Raw genomic sequence first — 25,734 nt, forward strand, 5'->3', positions numbered from 1 at the left:
CTGCCCAGAGCTGCGCCCACGCTGCCAAAAACTCCCGTACAGACGCTGCTGTGCCAGCAACCGGCTTTGTGCTGGGGGAGCTTCTTTTGTGTGGTCTGAGCTCTGGGGCGACCGCACTCTGGTGACTGTATGAGCCGGATCCCCACGGGGAGGGCTTGCCAGCCTAGCCCTGGGTCGGTATTGCTATACACCAAACCCTTGGCAGTGTAGACAAGACCCTTTCTGGGAGCTTAGACAAGTCACTTCGCGCGCCTGATTCCCCCACCTGCTGGTAACAGCTGGTTACTTGGCTGTATTGTAACGGTTCTTTGAGATGTGGGTGCAGCCACGCCCCATGCCCGGGGCACCAAAGCTGGAGACTTGCCTAGCAGTACCCAGGGGCAGCTCTCATTTCCCTCCCCACAGTCCCTCCCAGGGCTCCATAAGGGTGGTGCTCCCCGACCCCCCTCAGTTCCTTCACACCGAAATCCCGGGCTGGAGACTCCAATGCAGAGGGGCGCAGGGTGGGTCGGGGAACATGTCTGCACCCACATCTCAAAGAACCACCATTACGATACAGACACATAACTGTCTTTTCTCCTTCGAGTGGCTGCAGACGGGGGTTTCACTCGGGGGACTCTGGGCTCAGAGTCCATCTATGGAGTGAGTGCAGAACGGCCTTCCAAAGTCTGCATCCGATCTCGAGGTCGCGTTGACAGCATCACGTCTAGCAAAAGCACGCAGAGAAGACCACATCGCAGCCCTGCAGGTATCGCTAAGAACCGCAGCCGATGTCACCTGAGCGCTCACTGAATGAACTCGCAATCACTGCAGAGGCGGCATCTGAGCCACTTCAGAAGCCGAGGTAATGCAGCAGTTACCCATTGGAAATGCTCTGCGTGGAGACTGGTTGTCCCTGCATCCGCAGAGTAGAACAGTGGCTCTCACCTTTTAGACGACCACCCCCCTTTCAGGGGTCTGATTTGTCTGGCCTCCCCCCAAGTGTCACCTCTCCTAAAACCTACTTGCTAACAAAATCAGACATAAAAAACACAAAAGTGTCACAGCCACTGTGACTGAACAATTGCTGACTTTCTCATTTTTACCATCTAGTTATAAAATAAATCAATGGGAATATAAACATTGTACTTACCTTGCAGTGTATAGTACATAGAGCAGTATAAACAAGTCATTGTCTGTATGAAATTTTAGTTTGTACTGACTCTGCCAGTGCTTTTTATGTAGCCTGTTGTAAAACTAGGCCAATCTCTAGATGAGTTGATGGACCCCTGGAAGACCTCTGCGTACTCCCCTGGGTACACGTACCCCTGGTTGAGAACCACTGGCATGAGATAAAAAGGTGAGGTGATGAATGAAACAGCTTAGTCCTTTCTAAATAAAACGCCAAGCACCGCCTGACATCTAGGCTATGTAGCCGCTGCTCCTCTGCACTTGAATGTGATTTGGGAAAAAACAGAGACAAGTAAATACCCTGATTGCTGTGAAACTGAGATATGACTTCGGATTAAAATTTCGGGTGTGATCTTAAAACCACCTTGTTCTTGAAGAATTGACTGTGTGGAGGATCTGCCATTAAGGCCTGCAACTCACTAACTCTTCCTGCGGATGTTATAGTCACATGGAAGGCCATCTTCTGAGAGAGGCGTGCCCATGAACAAGTTGCTATCAGCTGGAACAGTGGACCCATCAGCGCCGTCAGGACCGTGTTAAGGTCCCGCAATGGGACCGTTTCTTTCATCAGTGGAAAAAGAGTGAGGTCATGTCTTTTATTGGACCGACTTCTGTTGGCGAGAGAGACAAGCTTTCAAATTTACGCACAGCTCTTCTTCAGGTCACTCTGTGTAAACTCAAAAGCTTGTCTCTCTCGCCAACAGAAGTTAGTCCAACAAAAGATATTTCTTCACCCACCTTGTCTCTCTAATATCCTGGGACCATCAAGGCTACATCAACACTGCATACAGCTGGAGGAAAAAGACAGATAATACCTTTAAAACTGCTCCTCACCATAGGGTTTGAGAATTCCTTGCATGGGAGGATGGAAAGCCGAGAGCGCCTCCAAGTGAAACTTCAGGGATCTCGGACTGAAGCCTGACAATTTCAAACGCAGCACCTACTCCACAAGGTCCTGAGTCTGCAGTAACATAGGCTGGATTTGCTTGGACAAATGAGACCACCTGCCTGCAAATAGCCGGGGCATAGATATGACAATGACAACAGACTGCCTAGCCGCATTTGACCAAAAGTAGGCGCAGAAGGCTTCCTCCTCCGTGATTTGTGCCTGCCTCGCAGTGTAGGGCGGCTGACAGAAATATTGCTGAGGACGACATTGCTGCTGTTGTTGCTGTTGGTTCCCAGAATGCCATCTCTTTGCAGCCTGGATATAAATTCCCGATGAGCATCAGATGACCCGGGAACCTTTGAAAGAGTGTAATGGCTCATCAGTTCTCTCTGAGGGTAAGAGGTGACCATCAAACGACAAGTCCTCTCTGTTTTGCTGGATCTCGGGCGCTACACCAGAGTTTTGTAACCATGACATTCTTCACATCGTTACAGCCGAGGCCACGCCAGGGCGGATGTCTTGGCCACTAAATAACATTCCATAATGAAGGACTTGAACCCCTCCCTGGAGGATTCTGGTAACTTGTCCACTTGGACATAGTGTCCCAGTTCACAAAATCGTATTTTGATCACAGACCTTGCTGGTTTGCAATGCGCATCGGCAAGAAGACTTTTCTCCCCATCAGATCTAGCCTTTTGGACTCTTTTTCTTTAGACACAGCTTTATATCCACCCTGTTTCACTCACTCATTTGCTGCTGTCACAACCAGGGAATTTGGAGCTGGGTGGGTGAAAAAGGATTCAAAGCCTTGCATTGGCACATAACATCTCTTCTTATGACTGCCATAAAGTGTACAAAGTTCTTTAAACAACTGCGACTCAAAAGCCTCTCCCTGATCTGTCAGCATGTTCACTGGGTACCCATACGGCTTTACAGACTGTGTCCAGAAGACCTGAACCATCGTCTGCACTGACAAATCCTTCACAGGAATTGCCACCACAAATGTTGTGTAATGATCAGTCATGACAAGCACATAGGTAATTCTGATTTTAAATGATCTAACATCACCATTGCTATCAGTAGCATGCAAGGAGGGTCTATCAAAACTACCAGCTTTATTTTTCAAGTTACATATTTCACATTTCTGACACCACTGGACAATGTCCTCCTTCATCCCAATCCAACAGAACCTCTTTCTCAAGTTCGGTTCTGTCTCTTTATCTCCAAAATGTCCAAACGCATTGTGATAAGCTTCTAATACCGTCCTTACACTCTGTCTGGGCAAGACAATCTGTATCGTCTCCTCCTTAGAGTCAGAATCTATAACCTTCCTTACCATCCTCCCATTCTCTTGGAGATATTTTTGTTGTCTCTCCAGTTTCACTACCTTAGCTGGTAACTTTTCCCAGCAATCAACCATCAGCACTCAATCTTTTCTTAGATGCCTTCTTAATTCCTGCGTTGCCAGACTCCATAACTGAATTTCCTTCCACAGATCTTGACGTATGTCAAGTTCTATCTCTTCATTCCCAACCACACGATTAGCAATAAACCTGGATCTCTCGATAGGAACATTCAGAAACAGAGGCATTTCCAAATCCTCCTTTTCATCTGAGTCTTCATTTATAATCACCTTTTGTGGCAGCCTAGACAATACATCAGCATTTACATTAATACTGTAATGTATTTGTATTTGATGGTGAAGTTATAATTGACCAGACAAGAAGCCCACGGTTGTTCCAATGCCCCTGGTTTGCCAGTTTGCAAATATGTCGATGGGCTGTTATCTGTAAACACTTCAAATGAGGTTGCTGTAAAATAATGCTGAAACTTTCCCATTACTGCCCAGGCTAATTCCGAGAATTCCAACCGGAGTGAACTGTATTTCTCATCATTTCTTTGAGATCCCTTTAAGCTCCAGCGTTCGTCAGCAATCGCTCGCTCGCTCCCTACCATCTTGCTCTTGAGCAAGGGGGGCTCCCTATCCTTTGCTGCTGGCATCTATATACACTAGTCTAGAAGGTAGTTTATAAACTAGATATGCCAGGACGGGGCTAAGGATGGAGAGATTTCGATTCTTCAAACGCTGCTTGGCACTCTGCTCTCCATTTTACCTGGGCAGCTTTAGAAATGTTCTTATCTCCAGTGTTTCTTAACAATCCAGTAATGGCCGAGCAACTTTAGCTAAGTCCTTAATAAATCAACAATATTCATCAACAAATCGTAAGAACTACCAGACGTCTTGTACCGTGGCAGGTATGGGCCACTCCTCTGTCATTCTCAGTTTCTCGGTATCAGGAGCGACCCGTGCCACAGACACTGTGTGTCCCAAATTGTTCACATTTTCTTTTAGGAAATGATGTTTCGAAGGTTTTACTTTTAATCCATCTTGTGTGAATCTATCAAACACCACGTCCAAGTGTTGCAAACGTCCCTCAAAGGACTTTGAATACACAGTGATGTCATGGAGACACAATCAAATGGTATCAAAGTTCTCAGAGTCTTGACAATGCTCCACCCATCTCTGAAAAGTCCCTGGAACATTACAGACTCCTTCTTGTAAATTCACGAAGTCCCATGGGTGTCACACAGGTGGGTTTTTTCTTGATCTTCTGGTGCCACTGGAATTAGCCAGTATCCACTTACTAAACTGATAGTAGAGAAGAAACTTGCTGACTTTCATGCCACTAAGGAATCTTCCGTTCTAGGTATAGGTGTCCTTATGGGTGACCTGATTCAATTTTCAGTAATCTACACAAAAGCGCAGTTTCCCATCTTTTGTCTGAACTAGCCCATGAACGATGACGCTCTTTTATTACATTAGCTTCCAAATCTCTTTTATCATTTCCTTCAGCAGCCGATACAGAGCTAGAGCAACTGGTTGAAATCAGCCCTAATTGGAGGATGTCCTCCTGTGGGCACAGTGCGCTGTATCTGGGTGGCTCACCCAAAATCCAAAAGATGTTGCAAGGAAGCTATTCCATGTTCCTTAATCATTTGTACTAACCTTTCTACCTGCTTTGCAGATGCTGAAGGCATTCCCAAGTCTACTTCCTTCGTCCATACATATGGATCTATCTCACCATCCTGGATCACTGTCTGCAGATGTCCCACTTCCCCAAACTGTTCATTGAGCACTAAATTGTCTTCCCAACCTATGCATACCAGACGCCCAACCACCTGATTTCTATATAGTGTCACAGGTCTGGCCACATAATTCAGTATCCTAATTGGTACTCATCCTTTTTCTGTTGTCACTGTTGTGGGAGCTCCCTACTTTATCCCAGCAAGGTTCCAGTAAAGCAATAAAACCAACTTTTGTTTTACAAATGACAAAGGTTTCCATATTAGGGTGCAGCTTGATGGGATGCACATCTGCTATTCTCACTTATTGACTGGCAACGTTTTCATAGCTTTCTTATACTGCATGTCGAATCATATGCTGCCGGACCTTCTTGTAATGATTGGGGAGCTGCTGCTCTGACCCTAATACTTGAAACAACGCTGCATAACTGTTGCAGGAGGCTCCTACCTATGACTGCTGGGGATAAATAATCACGGTTGACATTGCTAATGAAAATACCCTGATCTGGATATTTAGAAGTTCCAATGTGAGCTTCAGCTTCCATTTAGCCTGCACATGAGATACCCAAACCACTTCCTGCTACCGATTTCACCCTGTTCTTGGTAGTCGACAACCCCTCTTGAGTCCAATGTTTCCTAAACTGTCAGCTCTGCAAGGTGGTGACTTGAGACCCGCTATTTAGCAAGGCCCACATTTCTATCCAATTAATCTTAACCAACACCATTAGGCACCTTCCCACAGCAGTAGCCTGCCCTTTAATGTCATTCAGGTCTGCCCTCTGTCTCCCCGAGCTCTGAGCCTATTCTCAGACATGCATCTCCTTTCCACATGTCCCACCTCACTGCATCTTCTGCAAATAGGATTGCCATCATGACCAAATTTACCAGTTGTCCTATGCCCTGTGTTCCTACTCCTTGTGACCCACTGGATGACAAACCTCGGCTTAAACTAACAATGTAACTATTACTAGGGTGACCAGGTGTCCGGTTTTCGACCGGAACGCTCGGTCGAAAAAGGACACTGGCGGCTCTGGTAATCACTGCTGACCGGGCTTTTAAAAGTCCAGTTGGCAGTACTATGGAGCTAAGGCAGGTAGTGCCTACTTGCCCTGGCTCCACGCTGTGCCCTGGAAGCATCCAGCAGGTCCGGCTCCTAGCTGGGGGGGGGGCCACGGGGCTCCACGCGCTGCCCCCGCTCCAAGCACTGGCTCTGCACTCCCATTGGCTAGGAACCACGGCCAACGGGAGCTGTGGGGGTGGTGCATGCGGGTGAGAGCAGCACGCAGAACCGCCTGCCGCGCCTCCGCCTAGGAGCTGGACCTACTGGCCGCTTCCGGGGTGCAGCGCGGAGTCAGGACAGGCAGGAAGCCATCCTTAGCCCCGCTGTGCCAGTGACTGGGAGCTGCCCGAGGTAAGCCCGCACCCCAACCCCGAGCCCCAACCCCCTGCCACAGCCCTGAGCCCTCCTGCACTCCAAACCCCTCATTCCCGGCCCCATCCCAGATCCTGAATCCCCAGATGGAGCCCTCACTCCCCCTGCCCCCCAACCCCCTGCCCCAGCCTAGAGCCCCCTTGCCACACCCTGAACCCCTCTGCCACACACCCCAGCCTGGAGCCCCCTCCTGCACCCCAAACTCCTCATACCCGTCCCCTCCCCAGACGCCGCACCGCCAGCCAGAGCCCTCACCCCTCCCACACTCCAACCCTCTGCCCCAGCCCAGTGAAAGGGAGTGACAGTGGGGGAGAGTGAGCCACCGAGGGAGGGGGAATGTAGTGAGTGGGGAGCAGGGCCTTGGAGAAGGGGCAGGGAAGGGGCGGTGCCTCAGGGAAGGGGCGGGGCTAGGGTGTTCGGTTTTATGCGATTAGAAAGTTGGCAACCCTAACTATTAGCTGGTGGTTGAGGTAGGCTGTTAGCCCGATATGGGGACTAGCCACCAGAGAGACATGGCACACACGTTTCATACTCCTCCCAACAGGGGTCGCCCACCCAGAGCAGCATCTGGGGCCCACAAGAGTTGAAGTCCCACTTGGCTGAAAGGAGTAACTCCGTTAGGTGATAGCAATAGTAGGCTGTTATCCTCTATGCAGTGCAGACATCAGATGAGACACAATGCACACGTTTCAGGTGTGTCACACAAGTTACCTGAGTTTGCCACTTATACCTATTTCCTGACCACCCAGCGTACCGCTTACACAACAGCTTCTGTGATGCTGGGTTTGGCCCAGGCATGTCTCTGGGGGGCCGAGCACAAGGGGGGAAGACAGTTATGAGGGAGCGACGCCACTAGGGTTAATGCAAACAGCTTCAGGAAGGGGGGTGTTTTCCACACACAGCGAACAAGCAGAGCCGGTCTGTTTGAAGGGCTTATCGCATTAAGGAAAATAACAAGAAAGAACGAATGTGACATCTCCCCGAGAGAGCGCAGTGTGTGCATCCCTGTTCTGGAGCATGCTGCGGCTGACCACAGAACGGCACTGCCAGCCAGCAGTGGAATGGCCAAGGCCACCAACTACCAAGTCATAGCAGTTACAGAGCTGCGTGCACTGTGGGAAAACAGTCTGGAAGGTGCACAGCTCTCCACAGACACACAGCAGATACACACGGCTTCTAGTCTAGGTACTTATACCACAGCTCCAGAGCACCTCCTAACCTTGAGTGCATTTATCCTCACAATCCCCACTGAGAGGCCGGGAAGTGCTATTAACCCCAGTATACAGATGGGGAATTGAGGCACAGGGAGACAAAGCAACTTGCCCAAGGGTACACAGGGAGCCCGGGGTAGAGCAGAGACTTAAACTCCCAAGTCCTAGGCTAGTGCCTGAACCAATGGACCATCCTGCTTCACCAGGCCGTGTAACATCCCACTGCAGTTTAGCAGTTAGGGCAGGGGAACTGGGCTCTCTTTCTGGTCCTGCCCCTGACTTAAGGCAAGTCCTCTATTACTAGTAATGATAATAATTAAGGCTAAGATTTTGTCATGGGCATGTTCAGTAAAAGTCACGGACCTATGCCTGGGGGCTGCTCCAGCTCCGAGGACCGACCCAGCTGCCGGGGACTGATCCAGCCACCGGGACTGCTCCAGCCCCGGTCACTGCTCTTGCGGCCAGGGCTGAAGCCGAAGCAGTCACGGAGCTCTGTTAAAGTCACGGAATCTGTGACCTCCATGACCAAATCGTACCCTTAATAATAATCATGGTTATTACAATAGTGCCTAAGGACCACCCACACTCGGGACCCCATTGCACTGGGTGTTGTACAGAGTAGTAGACATTCCCTGCCGCAAAGAGCTTACAGTCTAAATAGATCACCTAGCCTGTCTTTCCCCACCTGGACAAGGAGGAGATATCAATACTCACCTCTTACCAGGGTTATCAGGAGGGTTGGTTACTTACCATCTTTACAGAGCTTCAATACCTAGCCACAGTCTAAGGCCACGTCTACACTACCAGCTGTGGGCCGTGTTCAGCTGCCGAGGTTTGTATATTGCTCAGGGGCCGGCAAACTGCACCTACTCACCAGCAGTGCTTGTGTTGATGCAAAGTGTGGTGCACCACAAGTACGTATCCCAGTGTGCCACATGCCACTTTCTGGTGCAATGCCTGCTGGGAAACGTTTTGCAAAATGTGTTGTAGGATAATAATGACTCGCCCAGGGATCTCTGGGAGCAAGGGGTCAAGTTTCCAGCATGCAACTTTCTCCATCCCATAATGCCACCCATAACCCATAATTTTGATTTATTTATTTTTTTAAATCCCACATATCTGCAAGGCATTTTTAGTATCCAACATCTCCGATAGACGCATGGAGCCCACACAGCTCTGCACTATTCGCATGAACATTGCACATACAGGGTGCACGGTGCTCCTGTATTTGCAGACCTGCAGGAAGTACCACAACTTCCAGGGCCATGAGGATGTCTTCAAGGACAGTTTGTGGAGGGACACAGCGAAAACCAATTCAAGATTTTTGGTGGTGTTCATGGAGCAGTTGCAGACAGTGGAGCGCTGCTTCTGGGCCCGAGAAATGAGCACATATGGTGGGATCACATCATAACGCAGGTTTGGGATGTCAAGCAGAGGCTGCTGAACTTTCAGACGCGAAAGACCACATTCCTGGACCTGTGTGCCACACTCACTCCAGGTCTCCAGTGCATGGACACCGGAATGAGAATTGCATTGGCAGTGGAGAAGCAAGTGGCAATTGCACTCTGGAAGCTTGCAATGCTGGATTGCTATTGGTCAGCAAGAAATAATTTTGAAGTTGGAAAATCCACTGTGGGGACGGTTGACATGCAAATGTAGAGGGCCATTAATCATCTTCTACTATGCAAGACTGTAACTCTCTGCAACGTGCAGGACAGATTTGCACCCAAATTGTGGTAGGGTGATTGATCATAGAATATCAGGGTTGGAAGGGACCTCAGGAGGTCATCTAGTCCAACCTGGTGCTCAAAGCCAGACCCAGCCCCAGATCCCTAAATGGGCCCCTCAAGGATTGAACTCACAATGCTGCATTTAGCAGGCCAATGCTCAAGCCACTGAGCTATCCCTCCCTCCTGGAGGGATATGCATGGCACACATCTCTCTATTTTGGCACCAGCCCACCTTGCCACAGAGTATATCGACAGAAAGAGCTATTTTTCTCTGGTTATGCAAGTGTTGGTGGATCACTGGGGATGCTTCACCGACAACAGTGTGGCTGGTGAGGGAAGGGGCATGACACTCACATCTTTAAGAACACAAGACTTCAGAAAGCTGCAAGAAGGGCCATTCTTTCCTGACTGACAGATTACCATTGGTGATACTGATATGCCAATAGTGATTCTGGAGCCATACACTGGCCACCTTGACAGCACCAAGGAAATATTCAACTCTTGGCTCAGCAGGTGCAGAATTGCAGTCAAATGTGCTCTTGGTAGATTGACGGGACGCTGGTGGTGTTCACTCACTTGTTTGGATCTCCATGAGAAAAACATCCCATGCCTGTTGTGTCCTGAATAATATCTGTGAGGCAAACGGGGAAAAACTACCACCAAGGTTGAGGTGGAGCAGACGTCTCTGACTTTGAAGAGCCAGACACCGAGGTCATTAGAAGAGCTGAACGTGGAGCTATCCAGGTGAGGAAACAGTACTTTAATGGTCAGCCCCAGGAGAGTTCTCTGCTGGAGTTTCTCTGGGAGCTTTGGGTACTGCTAAGGATTGTATAGGGCTTGCTGTACATTTATAAAAATGACTGGGTGTTTTCCCAAAGCTATGAATTCTGTGGTGCTTGGTGTGGATTTACAAGTGCCATTTGCTTTGACGATCACTATGTATTTGGCAATATTTGTTATGAACTAATAAAGATAATTTGATTCTCCAAAAATAGAACTTTATTGAGCGGGGGAAAACGGCGTGGAAAATCAATGTGCACAAAAAACCCAGAGGCAATGTTACACAAATTTTTAACAAGCTTAATGGGGTGAACATTTAAAACTAGAAAGGCAGTAAACATTTATGTCCATTTGAGTAACAAATGTAGGCCGTTGTGGCTACACAGCTGTGGTTCTTGCAGGTCACTGTATGTGAAGCTGTGGTTTTCCTTGCTGTCCCCCAGCATCGAGTGGTAGGAGTAAGGATGTGCCCTACCATGCCATCGTTGGGGAGTGTAGGGAGCAGTGCGTGACCATGGAGTTCTCCAAGGACCGTAAAGGGTGAGGAGTCCAGGATTTTTGGACCCGTAGATCAACCAGGGTCTGCAGCATTTGGGTTTGCTGCCTGAGAAGACCCATTATGTCCTGGTGCATCTCCTTCTCCTTTTCCAACTGGGAGTCCTGGGCCTTTCTCCTGTCCTTTCTGCCTTTCTCCAGGCTGTTGGTCATATTGGCCCTCCAACCTCATGGTGTGATGGAGCTCTGGCTTGCAGAATCTCACAGAACATGTCCTCACGAATCCTCTTCTTTCTCCTCTCATCAGAGTCAAGCATTCAGAGGGCATGGAGGGGGCACCAGAGGCAGCTGCTGATTAAAATTGACAGATGTACCTCTGAATATACAGTCACAAGGGAAACGGAAAGACAAGTTTCAAAACTCCCTTCCCTTATTCCCATAAACACTTGGAACAAGAAATGATTATTGATCCTTTAGCTTCGGAGCATCTTGGCACAGCACCACAGTCCAGCCCCAGCCGTGGTGAGGACAGCCCGCCAGGGACGATGGGGGAAGAGGGAAAGGATTTTCTATGGCATGAAGCTACAAAATGTCGGTCCCTATTCCATGGGGATGAGCACGGGGCAACGGCACTGAATACGGGCACTGTTTTCCACAGACAGTGGGGATTTTAGCTGATGTCTCACTCCCGAGGGTCACAAAGGCACAGAGACCACAGCTGCTGCTGGTGTCCCAAAGCTGCCTGGGCGCATATGCCACTAGCCTGTTTATTGCAATGATGCCAGCCAAACTCATCACAGAGTGGCGCGGGAAAGTGACCTACCGCAGAGGAAGAAACAGGGCAGCCATCTTGGGAGAGGGTTGCAGAGCCCCTCCAGGGAAGCTTTATCGAGATCTCTTAGGAGGATGAAAGGGCCATGCCTATAGACATAAACCAACTGCTTTGCCTGCCCCCCATCTCTGCCTTTCCTAAGAGGGGAATGAAAAGCAGATGCTAACTCTCCCTCTGTTTGTTGTATCTCCCGCCCTTCTCATATGGGTAAAACACTGGTCCGGGCGGCTGCCATCTTTACATTTAAAGATTGTAAGGAAAAATGCATACACACACTTACCCGGGACCCTTTCCCCTTCAGGCTCGTCTGCGTTTGCCTGGTCAGACTAGCTGGATGGCGGCGGAGTCTCAAACAGGTCCTGGCTTGTGGCATGGCTGGAGTTCCCCACCACATCTCCCCATCCTTGCTCCTCACTGTTCACTGCAGGGGTCTCTGTCTCGGGCTCCTCTGCAGTATCTGCAGTGCTCTGGTGGTGTCTCTGCCAAATACGGCCTACGGTTCATTGTAAAAGCACCAGGTCTGTGGCTCAGGACCAGATCAATTGTCGGCCTTCTTGGCTTTGGGTGGCTCCTTCGCTTTCATGTGGCACTGCTGCTGGTCCCTGTCGTACCCCTTCTCCCAAGCAATCTGCTCGTAGAGGTCCATGTTTCTATGGCTGGTTCATAGCTGGGCCTGTTCAGGCTCTTCCCACAGGCCCAGGGAGCCAACATCTCCTATCTGCTACAGGAGTGTGTCTGGAACGTATAACCGGCATGCTCGGTTGGACAGTTGCACACAACAAGAGAGAGCTGCTAGGTGCGCGTGCCAAGGTGGGCAATCAGGAAAAAGGCATTTCAAAAATACGTGGGGTGTTTTAAGTAGGGGGAGTGGCTTCTTGTCTCTGGGACCCCCGGGCAGAGGAGTTTAAAACTGTGACCAGAGCAGTCACTTTGCAGGGATGGTCTAGATAATACTTAGTCCTGCCTTGAGGGCAGGGGACTGGACTAGTGACCTCTCGAGGTCCCTTCCAGTTCTATGATTGTGGGATAGCTGCTGGAGGACTGTTAGGATTGACACAGGTCATGCAGTGTCTACACTCGCACTGTGCCAACCTCAGTAGGTCGACCACGCCATTCAGGGGTGGTTTTACTGTGCTACTGGAATGGGGCATTTACGTCAGCCAGAGACACGTGCGGGAATAGGTCGACACAAGGCGACTTACGTCGCCCTAACTCTGGAGTGTAGACCAGGCCTAAGGAGAAACGAGTCTCCTACGAACGGTGACGTGCAGAGTTGGGGAATCATATGGGGAAGCAGCTTCCTAGTGGAGAGAGAGTTCAGCAAAGCGGAGCTTGCCACAGCCAGCAGGTTGGTCTTTTTTTATTTCACCTTATTTAAAATGCTCCGGCTGCTGAACAACTTTCTTTGCTCCGTTTTTTATTACTGTTTCACCTGTCTGGAAGCAGGAACTGCAGGCGCTTTGATCAATGGATCGAAGGGTCAGCTCGTTGTCTCACTCTCGCTCTGTAAGCGCCTCTGGGTCTGACCACGAAATGTTGTTTTGGGACTTCTTACAGCACAACTCCACCATAAATCACAGCAGCTATCCCAATCCTGCCTGCAGCACCAGGGCAATGGATGTGTGTGTCTCTGTGTGTGTGTGTGAGCTGGAGACAAAGACTTCTGCTACGTGACACATGGAGACAAAGACACACACACATACACCCTGAGACACACATGCACCCTCACCCCACACATATCCACAATACCCATCGCAGGGAGTCACAGAAACAGATGCACACAGACATCCAGGGACACACGTACAACTTCCTCTTGGTTACATACATACACAACACACATGCAGATGCACATCACAGGGAGTTATGCTGGCACACAACACACACACACACACATAGGCACCCTCCCCCCAGAAGCATAGACCCAATACACACAACACACCCATTACATGTAATCACACACACAGAGACAGAGTCAAACACAACCCCTCACACCATAGACCCAGATGCACATTAATATAAATCAGCTCTATGCTCCTCACACAGGACACTGGGGCACACACCAGACATACAGATACCCAGTCAGGCTCACACTCACACACCCTCAGTCCTGCACACACAGACATGCACCAAATGCACACCACTGAATTCTTTCCTCCAGTCATTCTCATGTGCTATTAATGAGTGAACTAACCAATCAGGTACATCAGTATAAAGGGTTGTGTGTGTGTGTGTGTTTCTGTGGGGTGTATCTGACTCACTCTGTGTGTGTGTGTGTGTGTGTGTGTGTGTGTGTGTGTGTGTGTGAGATATCTGCGTTACTGTGTGTGCGTTTCTGTGTGGTGTATCTGTGTGTGTGTGTATCTGAATCACTCTGTGTGTTGTCTTTGTCACCGTGTGTCTGTGTGGTGTATCTGTGTCACTCTGTGTGTGTGTGTGTGGGTGGGTGTATCTGAATCACTCTGTGTGTTATGTTTCAGAGTAGCAGCCGTGTTAGTCTGTATCCACAAAAAGAACAGGAGTACTTGTGGCACCTTAGAGACTAACAAATTTATTTGAGCATAAACTTTCGTGGGCTACAGCCCACTTCAGCAGATGCATGGAATAGTGGGCTAGCAAGGTGAATACGTACCGGACTACGCTGCCTTCGGTGCTAGCGTTCCCCGCGCAGGCTGCATTCGGGCTAGTGCAGCCAGGCCAGCCTGTGCCCAGCTGGTGCTGTGCAGCACGGGGGCCACCACGCTGCGCTGGAGGCAATACCTCGCCCCCTGCTCAGTGGCACCAGCCCCTCCTCTCCACTAGCACAGTGCCCCCCTGTGCTGCCTCGGGCCGGGGCTCGGCTTGTAGAGCAGGGGATCCTTACGGGCCCAACGTGTCACTGAGTTCAGTGTGCGGAGCTCTTTGAAGATCAGAGCTCTGTGCCCGTTGGCGGGGGGTGCAGCTTAGCTGGCGTGCGCCTGTGTGTAGCAGGGTCTGAATGCCCAGTGGGGAAGCAGGTCGAGTGCTTGTACAGCACCCCCAGGAGACCCTGCGCTCCTGGCTCACACCCCGCTGCCTGTTGGGGCTCAGGAACACGTGCAGCGGGGCGGCGGCTGCGTACCCAGGAGGGGCAGGACCAGCAGGGGGGCCCAGCACCGGCCCCCAGAGAGCAGGGATTGTGCTCGGCAGCCTGGGGGCTCCCTGGGAGCCGCCCCGGGTCAGCACGGTGGCTCATTTCCCATCAGGTCAGGAGAGTGCCCTGGCGTGAGCCGCCCCGGGGAACGGCCTGGGGATGGAGTGGGAGAAAGAAAGACAGGACGTGGCAACAGGGCAAATGCAGCTCCGGTGCTTTTCTAAAAGTGCTCTCACACTCCTGCCTTTAATCCAATTACGGCTAATTGGTAACTACATAAGGAGCTTTAATTTCACAGGCTATTAAGGTAGCCTCTGTTTGCCTGAAGGCTCTCCCCAGATTCATTTTGCCTTAATAATCCTCGGGGACCCCATTTACCAGACCTGCTTGACGGAGAGTGAATTAAGTGAGGCTTGTAACTTTCATGTGTTGCATCTGCCCAGGGAGCTGAGATGCTCTCATTAAAAAGTCAGGAGCTTCACAACCGAGCCCCCCGCCCCCCTCCAAACACTTCCCTCTATGCTGCTGGAAGCACATCAGAGAGCCAGACTGTAGCAGCTGCCGCAGGGGTTCGAGGTGATCAGGGTAGAGCACTTTAAATAGCAGGGCCACAAGCCCCCAGCCCCTCTTCAGGGCGTATGTTTTGCAAGACCCTATAGCTGTGTACCAACCCGCTCGCCCAGTACAGCTGTCTCTGTTTTGGGGTATTCTACACTGCGCTTAACGAGCCAGCGAGGAGGTGAAATCTAACCTTTGGCAAGCTCACCGAAGGCACGTAGGCGGACGAGTGGGGATAGCATTCCCTCTAGAACAGGACCTGCTCCAGAATGCACATGCTGCCTTCAGCATTTGGGGTTCTCAAACCTCAAACTCCAGGGCATCAGCGTAGCCCCTGGAGGAGTCAGGCAGGATTCCCCACCAGCCCTCCAGGTGCAGCATTGTAGAACTGGCTGGGTGCATTTATGGGGCCCGGGGAATAGAGCCAAGGAGGTGTCAGCTCCCTTTGAAGCATCAGGGTTTGACTGTAGGTAGAGGCAGGATGCCAGAGAGCCTGGATTGCTGGTGAATGGAGTGGTGGAGAATGCGGGCAGCGCCCCCTATCCCTGCCGGAAGGGATTAGAGCAAGGAGGCAGCGGCAGCTCCTGATCTGCACAGCCGGAGGAGGGATATTGGACTGGGTCTGCCACTATTCCTCATCTTGTGCAGGGGTTTGGGGTGCTGCAGAGGCCCAGGAGAAGAGCCTACCCCCTGGCAAAAGCCACCTTCCCTGCCTCAGCTCCTCTGGACAGCAGCACCGCCTCCTCTGCGACTGGCCTTTCCCCAGCTACCGGGCTGCTGTGCATTGGGAAAGATGTGGACAAACTGGAGAGAGTCCAGAGGAGAGCAACAAAACTGATAAAAAGTTTAGAAAACCTGACCTGTGAGGAAAGGTTAAAAAAACGGGCATGTTTAGTGTGGAGAAAAGAAGACCGAAGGGGGACCTGATAAGTCTTCAAATAGGGTAAGGGCTGCTATAAAGAGGACGGGGATCAATTGTTCTCCAAGTCCACTGAAGGTAGAGCAAGAAGTAATGAGCTTTAATCTGCAGCCAGGGAGATTAGATGGGAGGGAAAGCGGTTTAGCTGTAAGGCAAGGTAAGCTCTGGAGCAGGCGTCCAAGGAAGGTCGTGGAATCCCCGTCATGGGAGGTTTTTAAGACCAGGTTGGCCAAACCCGGGTCAGGGAGGGTCTAGGTTTACTTGGCCCTGCCTCAGCGTAGGTGGCTGGACGAGGGGACCTCTCGAGGTCCCTTCCAGCCCCACATTTCTGTGAGTCTATGATTTCCTTGCACAACGCCCCATGGGACGTACAGGTCTTTGTTGCCCGCTAATGGTTGGGCCATATAAGTGGTTTATGAGTCTGTTGCTGGTTCCGGGTAACAGCGCTCTCCTTTAGCTCCAGCAATAAGAGTTTCTGCCTTTAGAGCTAAAGGTCACAAGTCCAGTCCCTACTGTTCATCCAGGTAGGGCAGGACAGACAGCCTGCACCAGCCAGGAGCTAAGAGCGCCCAGGCCAGATTTCACTTAGTGGTAGTTCAGAGACCAACCCAGAGGCAGACAGTGTTTGTGTGCTGATCGCTGCCTCCCACAACTGCAGCTCTGTGCTTTGAGCTCATGCTTTGAAGGTGCCACTTGAAACCCTCCCCGCCTGCTCTCCTGCTTTGAAGCTTTGTCACTCGGGGCGCAGCGAGGACGGGCGAGGACATCGGCTGGCGTGCAGTGAAAGATGAACCCTCCAGCACTCTGGCCTGTGCAATCCGTCTCAGCAAAGGCCCTTCCCAGAGACCAAAAGCAGAATTAAACTGCTCCCCGCACCAGGCGCTCAGATTTATGGAGATTCTGGTTACACTGCACTGTCTGCTAACCAGATTATAAATGGGAACTAACAATTTTATTATAGCGTAACTTTCCTCTCCATTACAGTCCTCACCACCCACCTGCACATCGTTAATGCAAATCCGGAGCCACTCAGACTAAACTGAGAAGGCACCAGCGCTCTTTAGTTTATTCTTGGCTGTATACGTATGTTGCACGTTTACAGCATCTATCATTTTACACACAGCTCTAGATCTGTTCCCAGTACTCTCTCGTGCTGCTGCAGCAAGCCCTGTACCTGGGAGGGAGCATAGTTCAGTGGTTACAGTAGGGGATGGGGAGTCAAGACTCCTGGGTTTCAGACCTGGCTCCATCCTTGACTCATTGAGCAAGTCACAGCCCTTCTCTTGCCTCGGTTTCCCCCTCTGTGAAATAAAGGTCAGCTCGCAGGATGGCCTGTGGCACTATGGCCCACAGTCTGCAATAGCTCTGTGAGTGTAGTGTCCATCTACACCCATGGGAATCCTGCCTGGGAACTGAGGGGCTGTAGTGGGAAGAGAGCCTGAGACATAAGCCCTTGTATCAGAGGCCTGGTATGAGGCCTGAGGCCTGAGCTAAAGTAGTCAAAACCTTGCTGATATAAAGCAAAGTTAAGCTGTGAGCAAGAGGCAGGCCCTGCTCACAGAATGTGGCAAGCACAGGGCTGATATTGTAAAAACACATATTCCTAAGAGATGCTAGGCACAAAACACTCACGCAAGCACATTCCAAAAGGGTGGTACCGGAACACCCCGATAAACACATTCCCCAGGGATAACAAGAACATGCTGACCCAGCTTAAGGATAAGGTCAGGATGACAGTGTGATGAATAGAGATGTTTTGATCGAACCTACAGGTACAAGGCAATGGTTGGCACCCTAATACATCAGAGGATGGCACCCTGATATGTCAAGGGTAATATGTCACTTGTTTGTATGGTGTATAAAGATGTATCTCAGAGGGAGTGTCTTTGTCCAGCTGAGGGGACAGTAGAAAGTCCCACCACTGACTGAGCTGCGTCCATTGTCACGGGCATCCATGTGCTAGTGTAACTGTAGACATTGATCCGGGGAGCTAGGACTGTGATTTGCTGACAATAAACCTGGCCAGGCGCCTTCGCACCTTAACAGAACTTGTGGTCATTGGGCGGTCTGCTCGCAATCTGCTGTGCCAGCTGTCTGCGCAGAGCTGGGACAACTCGCAGGGAGAACACACATGCAGCCGAACATCTGACGACAGGGGCCTGTGACCCGTGGTGGGCACCTGGGAAAGGAGGACCGTGGCCGATGATATCAGCTCATTGCGGGGTACACTGGACAGAATGCGAATGTCTGGTGTTAGTAAGGGGGAGGGATCTCCTGCTTCATTCGCTGGCTCTTAAGGGTCAGGAAGAAACTCTCCTGGGGCAAATCACCCCACAGCTGCTCACTGTTGGGAGGGACACAGGTTTGATCCTGCATGACCCTTCCTACACTCTCAGGAATGGCTTGGCGCTGATGGACATGGCACATTTCAGGAGCCTCACAGATCTGCAGTGCCCTTTGGAGGCAGCAGTGCCCAATCACACACAGAAGGTAGAGGCAGGTGTATGTGACGGTCCTGTGCATGCCTGGGGCTGGAAGTACATAGGAACAGAGTCTGGAAAACACCAGCAGTTGAAGGGTTAAACCTATTCCAGCCAGTTCTTCTGGGGTTGATTTTTATTTTTTAAAGTTTCTGGCCCAGCTTCTGCCCTGAGAGACAGCGGTGGAAATCGGGAGGAACTCTGTGCATTGCACTGGAGCTGCCCTGCTCTCCTAGCGGTGTCGCTGAGACCAGAAATTGGCTCTGTGTTTCTAATCAGAGCTGATGGAAGGGCCCCTGCAGAGCCATCGCTGGGTCACGGAGTGTTTCGGGCCAGAGCAGGGAGATGTTTTAATGCTAATTCATATCATGTAGTGGACGCTTTGTAAACTCCATGGATTTTCTCGCCATGGCATTGTTCGCAGGCTGCTCTGATCAATCATGTTTGCTAACGAAGTGCTCGGCTGGTGTTTAAAAGCATGGGCTTGTGGTTAAGGCACAGGACTCGGCCTCAGGACACCAGTTTCTATTGCCAGCTATGCGCCACTGACGTCATACGTGATCTCAGGCATCTCTGTGATCGCTTCCCCACCTGTAACATAATAATCCCTCACTGTTCTATAGTGCTTTGCAGTAGGAGATCTCAAAGCTCTTTGCAAAGGTTGTCAGAATCACTATCCCTGTTTTACAGATGGGGAAACTGAGGCACGGAGCAGGGGTCGTGACTTGCCCAAGCTCACCTAGCGGGCCAGTGGCAGTGACCGGAATAAAACCCAGGTTTCCTGAGTACCAAGCCAGTGTTCAACCCACTAGGTCACACTGCCTCCCCATAATACAAGGCTACGGTGACTGACCTTTGTCACAGGCATGCTTCATGAGTTTAGAACAGGGTAGGGCGCTCTGCCCGGACGGATGCCCTTCGGCAGGGCTGGCCTGGGTGCAGGGGAGGAAGGGTCAAGTTGCCATGGCAGCGTTGAGGCAGAGGCCGTCTGATTCAGCTCTCTTTGTGCTTCTCAAGGAGCTTCTCCCCACACAGTCCTGAGCGCTAACGGGGGATCGTGTCTGGCTGGGCTCCCCCAGGCTGCAGTGGTGGGTGAGCGGCTCGCTGTGCAGGACCTATCCTGGGGGAGAGATGGCGAGAAACGTCTCTCAGCCCGACCATCCAGAGCAGGTCTATCTGGATGAAAGGAGCTCGAACCAACATTGCTGTCGGGATGATGGAAGTTCGACACGCCTCGCTGTAAATAATACAAGGAGTAATTATGTCTGAGGAAATTAATGTGCTGGGTGATCAGAGCACGAGATGGCTGTGGACATGCGAAGCCCAGCTGCACCGCAGCACAGTCCCCCGCCCGGCGAGCCAGTCCCAGACCGTGGCCAGGGCCTGCTCAGGCGGTTGTTTGATGATGCACCGGGATGGAATGTCACAGAGCGTCCTGGCTGCTCTGAGATTCTGCCCCAGACCAGGCTGTGATGGCTTTAAAAAGACAATGTGTCTAACTGGGACAGGCGAGCTTCCCAATGACAGGGCAAGTGTGTCTGTTCTATTCAGTTCTTATACTGTCTTCTTCTCCGTAGTATCTGAGGGGTTTAGGCCACTCATAGGGAGTCGGTTGTACTTAGGCTGTAGGTCATCAATGGAATGAGTTTGGGGTTCTTAGTCTGGACTCGGGTGAATGGTTATCAACATCATAAAGCAACCTCTGCCTTCATGAGGACGTGTAGCCCGTACTCAGGAGAGGCCCAGGGCTGGAATAGCTGGGAGATGCTGCAGGTCGGTGCATTGGCAGAGCTGTGGGGGAGCCCAGGGCTGGAGTGGCAGAGGAGGCTGTGTTTGGGAACTGGGGGTCTAAAAGTCTCCCGGCCCTGCTCCTGCTTTTCTCTCCCTCCCTGATCCACTAACAATATCCCAGAATGCACCGGTCCATGACCTCACTGACTGCAAAAGTCTCTTGACAGCCTGTGCAAGCCGCCCGCTGCAGCATCCGGCCCTGGGACGGTGCCAGCAAACCAGCCAGGGCCAGGGAGAAAAACGATGAAAAGGTGAATGGACCCTGAGTCCGATGCTGGCTGGCCGGACAGCCTGGGGAACGGGGAGTCAGCCCAGAAATCTGGGCTTCCCCCGGCTCTCATCACAGCTTTGCAGCTCCCCTTTAAGAGTCCTAGGCATGGTCTCCACCTAAAACGTAGGTCGGCCTAGGTACATCGCTCAGGGCTGTGAAAAATGTCACGCCCTGTGTGACGTAGGTAGGTCGACCTAACCCCCACTAGAGATGCCGCAAGGTCGAGGGAAGAATTCTTCTGTATGCCTTCTGGAGGGGGTGGGTTTACTGCAGCGATGGAACCCCCCCTTTCATCGCTGTGGTACGAGTCTATGTAGTGGCAGCGCTGCGGTTTGTCGTGTGGACACAGCCTCCTTTGCAAAGGTGGGTGTTTAAATTCCAGACACATCGACTGCCTCTGTAGTGCACTCAGCCATCCCGTCCATGAGTGCAGAGTCCAGGCCAGGGGAGACCCTGTGTGGTGACACTAGCGGCAAAGGCTGAGAGCCAGAGAGAACCACAGGGTCTGGCTGGTGTCCAGCAGCCTCAAGAAACAATCCTCTTTAGAATCCCTACCGCCAAGTCCGGTCTGTGCTAAAACACTAGGGACACTTCAGCTCTCACACACACGTGTGTGCTCTCACAGGCATTCGCACACACATCTGGGGCTTTGTGGTTCGAGGGGCAGGCCAGGCAGTCAGGTTTAGAAATTGGCACCAGGACTCCACTGGCTCTCTGGTATTGGACTGAGGTATAAGGCAGTAAGTCAGCAGGCCGGCAGAGACGCAGCTGGGGGGCTGGGCGGGACGCTTGTTCCAGATGAGGTATGTCCAGCAGAGGCACTGCTGTCAAATTGTGCAGTAATGACTGTTATTAATCCAGGGCTGGTGACAAAGCTGCGTCTGTTCTGACTGGGCGCGTGCACGGTCTGCTCCCGAGTTACGAAACTAATAAAAAAATACGTAGTTTGAAAAAGCAACTTGCCAGATGCGTCAACAGGGGGTGACTCACTGGCCTAAGCCTCAGGTGTGGACAACCTGCTTCCTCTAGAATCACAGGGTGAGCTCCCTCCAAGGCCAATTCAGCCTCCCTGTCGAGAGAGGAACTGAATTCTCGAGACACGCTGGGTGCTTATCGGCCCGAGGAAACCTCAGGACAGGTGGTGGGTGGCGCTGGGCTAAAGAGCTCAGTGGCAGTTCTCAGAGACGTGGAGGAGGGTGACAATCCCTGGCCAAAATTTGCACTGGTGTGTTCGGCGCTGGCTACCACTCTGCCACCCGCCGTGTCCCCAGCAGCCCGTCCCATCCCTACGAAGTCCTGGCTGGCGTTTGAGGGGGCCCTACATGGTGTCAGTGGGTTGTGTTCAGGAAGAGACACCGCACTCAGAAAACCCCTGGGACACAGAACAGATGAATTCAGAATGTTGCCTGTTTTTAAAAGCCCGGCCTTCCCAGCTTCCCTCCCAGTGAGCTACAAACCCGGCTGCTCAGCCTCAATCCAGCCGGTTTCTCGCTCACTCACATTCGTTTGCTTGAAACAGGCCTGGTTCTGCAAAAAAAAGTAAGCTGGTAAGGGCATGTCGGTCTCCAAGGGCAGGTATAATAAATAGAGATATCCCATCTCCTAGAACTAGAAGGGACCCCCAAAGGTCATTGAGTCTAGCCCCCTGCCTTAATTAGCAGGACTAAATATTGATTTTGCCCCAGCTCACTAAGTGGCCCTCTCAAGGATTGAACTCACAACCCTGGGTTTAGGAAGCCACTGTTCAAACTACTGAGGTATCCCTCCCCCAGGCCTACTACAGGTACTAAAGAGTGGCAGTCCTAGTGAGCCAGCCGTCCAGGGATTTGGTTATTGCAGCCTGGCATTTTGCTTGCAAGCTTTTGATTTTGTTCAACACAGACCCATTCATGTGTGAGGAATAAATCTGCTCCCAGGGTAAATCGCAAGAGGCTGTGTTTGTTTGAGGTGCATTTTGAGAAAACCTTTCATGAGGTTGGGGTTTGTTGTTTGTTTTGGGGGGGTTGAGGCAGAATCCCAGGAGCCCGCCTGGGTGAGAGGGGCTAGAAATCTGAGCTAGGGTGACCAGACGTCCTGATAAAATCAGGACCGTCCCAATATTTAGGTGTTTGTCCCGCATCCCGACCGATCTTTGGTCGGGACGCAATTTGTCCTGATATTTTGTTCTGCCGGCATCACTCATCTTTATTTATTTATGCTGCTCCGCCGGCAGCACTCGGCTTTTTTCTTTTTTTCCCCCTCTGCCGGCGGACCCCCCCTCACACGTGTCCCGATATTTTCTCCCTCTCATCTGGTCACCCTAATCTGAGCGATTGTTAGTGCAGATGAAGCATGGGTCTATACCAGGGCCGGTCACTGCTGATGGAGATAAACAATGGTTTTGAACAGGCAAGAAAGGCAGGCTGGTCTTGTGACTAAGACAGTGGAGTGGGTCAGTTCCCTGCTCTGCCACAGGGTTCCTGCGTGACTGGGTACAAGTCACTGAATCTCTGCGGGCCTGATTCACCCTCTTTGTGCATCAAGGCTGGTGCTAAGGGCTGAAGGAGAGGCCTGAGATCCCTCCCTTGCGCAGACATAGCCCCAACAGCGCTGCAGCCCTGGGTACAGGGGGAGCTTGGGCAGAACAGAAGCAGGGAGCAGGTGGCCTGGAAGAGGGAGGTAGCAGGAGCAGCCCTGCAAAGGACCTCAGGGCTGCCAGAGCCAGGGCTAGGGCTCTCAGCCGCCTCTGAACAGCGCAGGCCCAGATACCAGTCCAGGGATGAATCCTGCCCCCGGTGCTTCCATTCTCCATCCATACAATGGACATAATAAGAACATAAGAATGGCCATTCTGGGTCAGACCAGTGGCCTATGCCAGATGCTTCAGAGGGAATGAAAACAACAGAGCGATTGTTGAGAGATCCATTCTGTCACCCAGTCCCAGTTTCCGGCAGTCAGAGGCTCAGGGACACCTGGGCCGTGTTTCCCTATCTCCCAGGGGCACCAGGAGGCCAAAGCCATTAGTGCGTGAGAGGCGCTCAAATACGGCCCTGATGGGGGGATCTCATGAGACAGAGGAATCCTGGAACCACCAGATGAGCAGCGAGCCCTTAGCCTAAAGCCCCGCAGGTGTTTGCTCTCCGGTGGGGATGCCCCACCGTGCCATTGTGACTTGGAGTGCACAAAGCCACCGGCGTGCCGGGAAAACGTCTCGTGCTTGACGCTCTTCCCACGCGACTCAGTGCAGATGGCGCAGCGGATCTAATTCTCCCTCTAACTCCCATCAGTTTTCCCACACGCTGGGCAGCTCCTGCGTCAACAGCAATGGTCAGCGCCATTCACAACAACGCACAATTTAATTTCATTGTGTCTTCGAAGAACGGATTAGAACTGAGGAGCCAAAGCTTTGCATTTACAGGGGGAGATGTGTCTGAAATTAACCAAGGGCCCTGCGGCCTGGGGCTGCGGGAAATGTAAGGAAATCAAGCGTGTGGAGCTCATCTTTCTGTAGGCCTTGCTGTGGTGGACACCACACAACCACATGGTGCTCATGCAACCTCTAACCTTAAAGAAAAGGAGGAAGAGATTTAAGCGAGTCCACAGAGAGCTGAAGCAGGATCACACAGCCTCTGCTTCTCTGGTACAAGGAGCAGGGTAACACGCAGGGACCCCCATTCCCAGTCATGGGAGAGGGCTCTGGCCGTGTGCGCTGGATGGGCTGTACGACCAAGGTCCTGGTTACTACAGATCCCATGGCACTTTGCTCAAGAGCAGGGATGTTCTGTTTAAACGCTGGTGTCCTGGTTCAAACCCCATCAGGACATGAAGTCCTGCCCAATGCTAACCGTTAGCAATGTACAAACATTCATGAATTCTAACTTGCCCTGCTGTGAGGAAGGTATTAGCTACCTGCCCTCTTCGGACAAAGGAGGAAACTGAGGGACAGAGAAGTGACATGACATGCATGAGGTCACACAAGTCAGTGTCAGAGCTAGGATCAGTGCTCAGACAGCCTACCTTAGCTATTAAAGCAGAGGGCTGGGCGTCAGGAGAACTGGTTTCTAGTCCCAGCTCTGACTTGTTTTAGAACCTTAGATAAGTCACTTAATCGCTTTGTGCCTCAGTTTCCCCATCAGAAATATGGTGATAATATTTAGCTACCCCACAGGGCTTGTGTGTGAGACTTAATTCATTAATCTGTCTCAAGTGTTTTGGGCTTCAAAGATGGAAGATGCTAAAGAAGGGCAAAGAGTTATTATTGGCAGTGTGACGTTGCACGCCATATGATTTTATCAAAATATGCTAATAAGTGTGACTATAATGTAACTGGAATATGCTTAATGCAGGTATCATTACAAAGCTTATAATCTACTGAGCGTGGTCATCCTATTTGTATAAATGTATCACTCTGGTATCTAAAACTAGAAATATGAAATATAACTCTGAGGGCCTATTGCAATTATGCAACGTGTGGGCCATTAATGGGGGTTTGGAATCTTGATTGCTTCCATCAATTAGGATAATTGACTATAAATGGCTCTGTTTACTTGCAAACCTTCCTGTGAGTCAGGCTGGGGAAAATGAAGGCTTGGGGTCTCACAGGACATGTGACCATGCCACCTGGTACTGGAATCCATCTTAAACCTGGGGCTTTTCCATTTAGAAGGAGGGGTAGGGACCCAAAGAGACAAAAGATTCCCGCCTTGTGCCAAAGCTATATAAAGGGGTGGAACAGAACAAAGGGGGTGGAAGTCATGAGAAATCCCCTAGCTATCATCTGAGCTGGAACAAGGACTGTACCAGGGGAAAGGATTGAGCCCAGACTAGAAAGAGGCTAGTCTGTCAAAGAAGCTTATTGGAACATCTCTGAGGGTGAGATTTACCTGCATTTAGTTTCATACTGTATTAGGCTTAGACTTGCGTGTTTTGTTTTATTTTGTTTGGTAATTTACTTTGTTCTGTCTGTTATTACTTGGAACCACTTAAATCCTACTTTTTGTATTT

At 51.1% G+C, this 25,734-nt stretch overlaps 1 protein-coding gene across 1 annotated transcript in view; it reads right to left on the reverse strand.

The window, feature by feature from the left end:
* The window catches only part of NKAIN1 (sodium/potassium transporting ATPase interacting 1), a 217,277-nt gene that overhangs the window by 9,751 nt on the left and 181,792 nt on the right, over positions 1-25,734 (reverse strand). The window lies entirely within an intron of this gene.

The sequence above is a fragment of the Chrysemys picta genome, chromosome 23 (genome assembly GCF_011386835.1).
Source record: "Chrysemys picta bellii isolate R12L10 chromosome 23, ASM1138683v2, whole genome shotgun sequence".
Lineage (NCBI taxonomy): Eukaryota > Metazoa > Chordata > Testudines > Emydidae > Chrysemys > Chrysemys picta.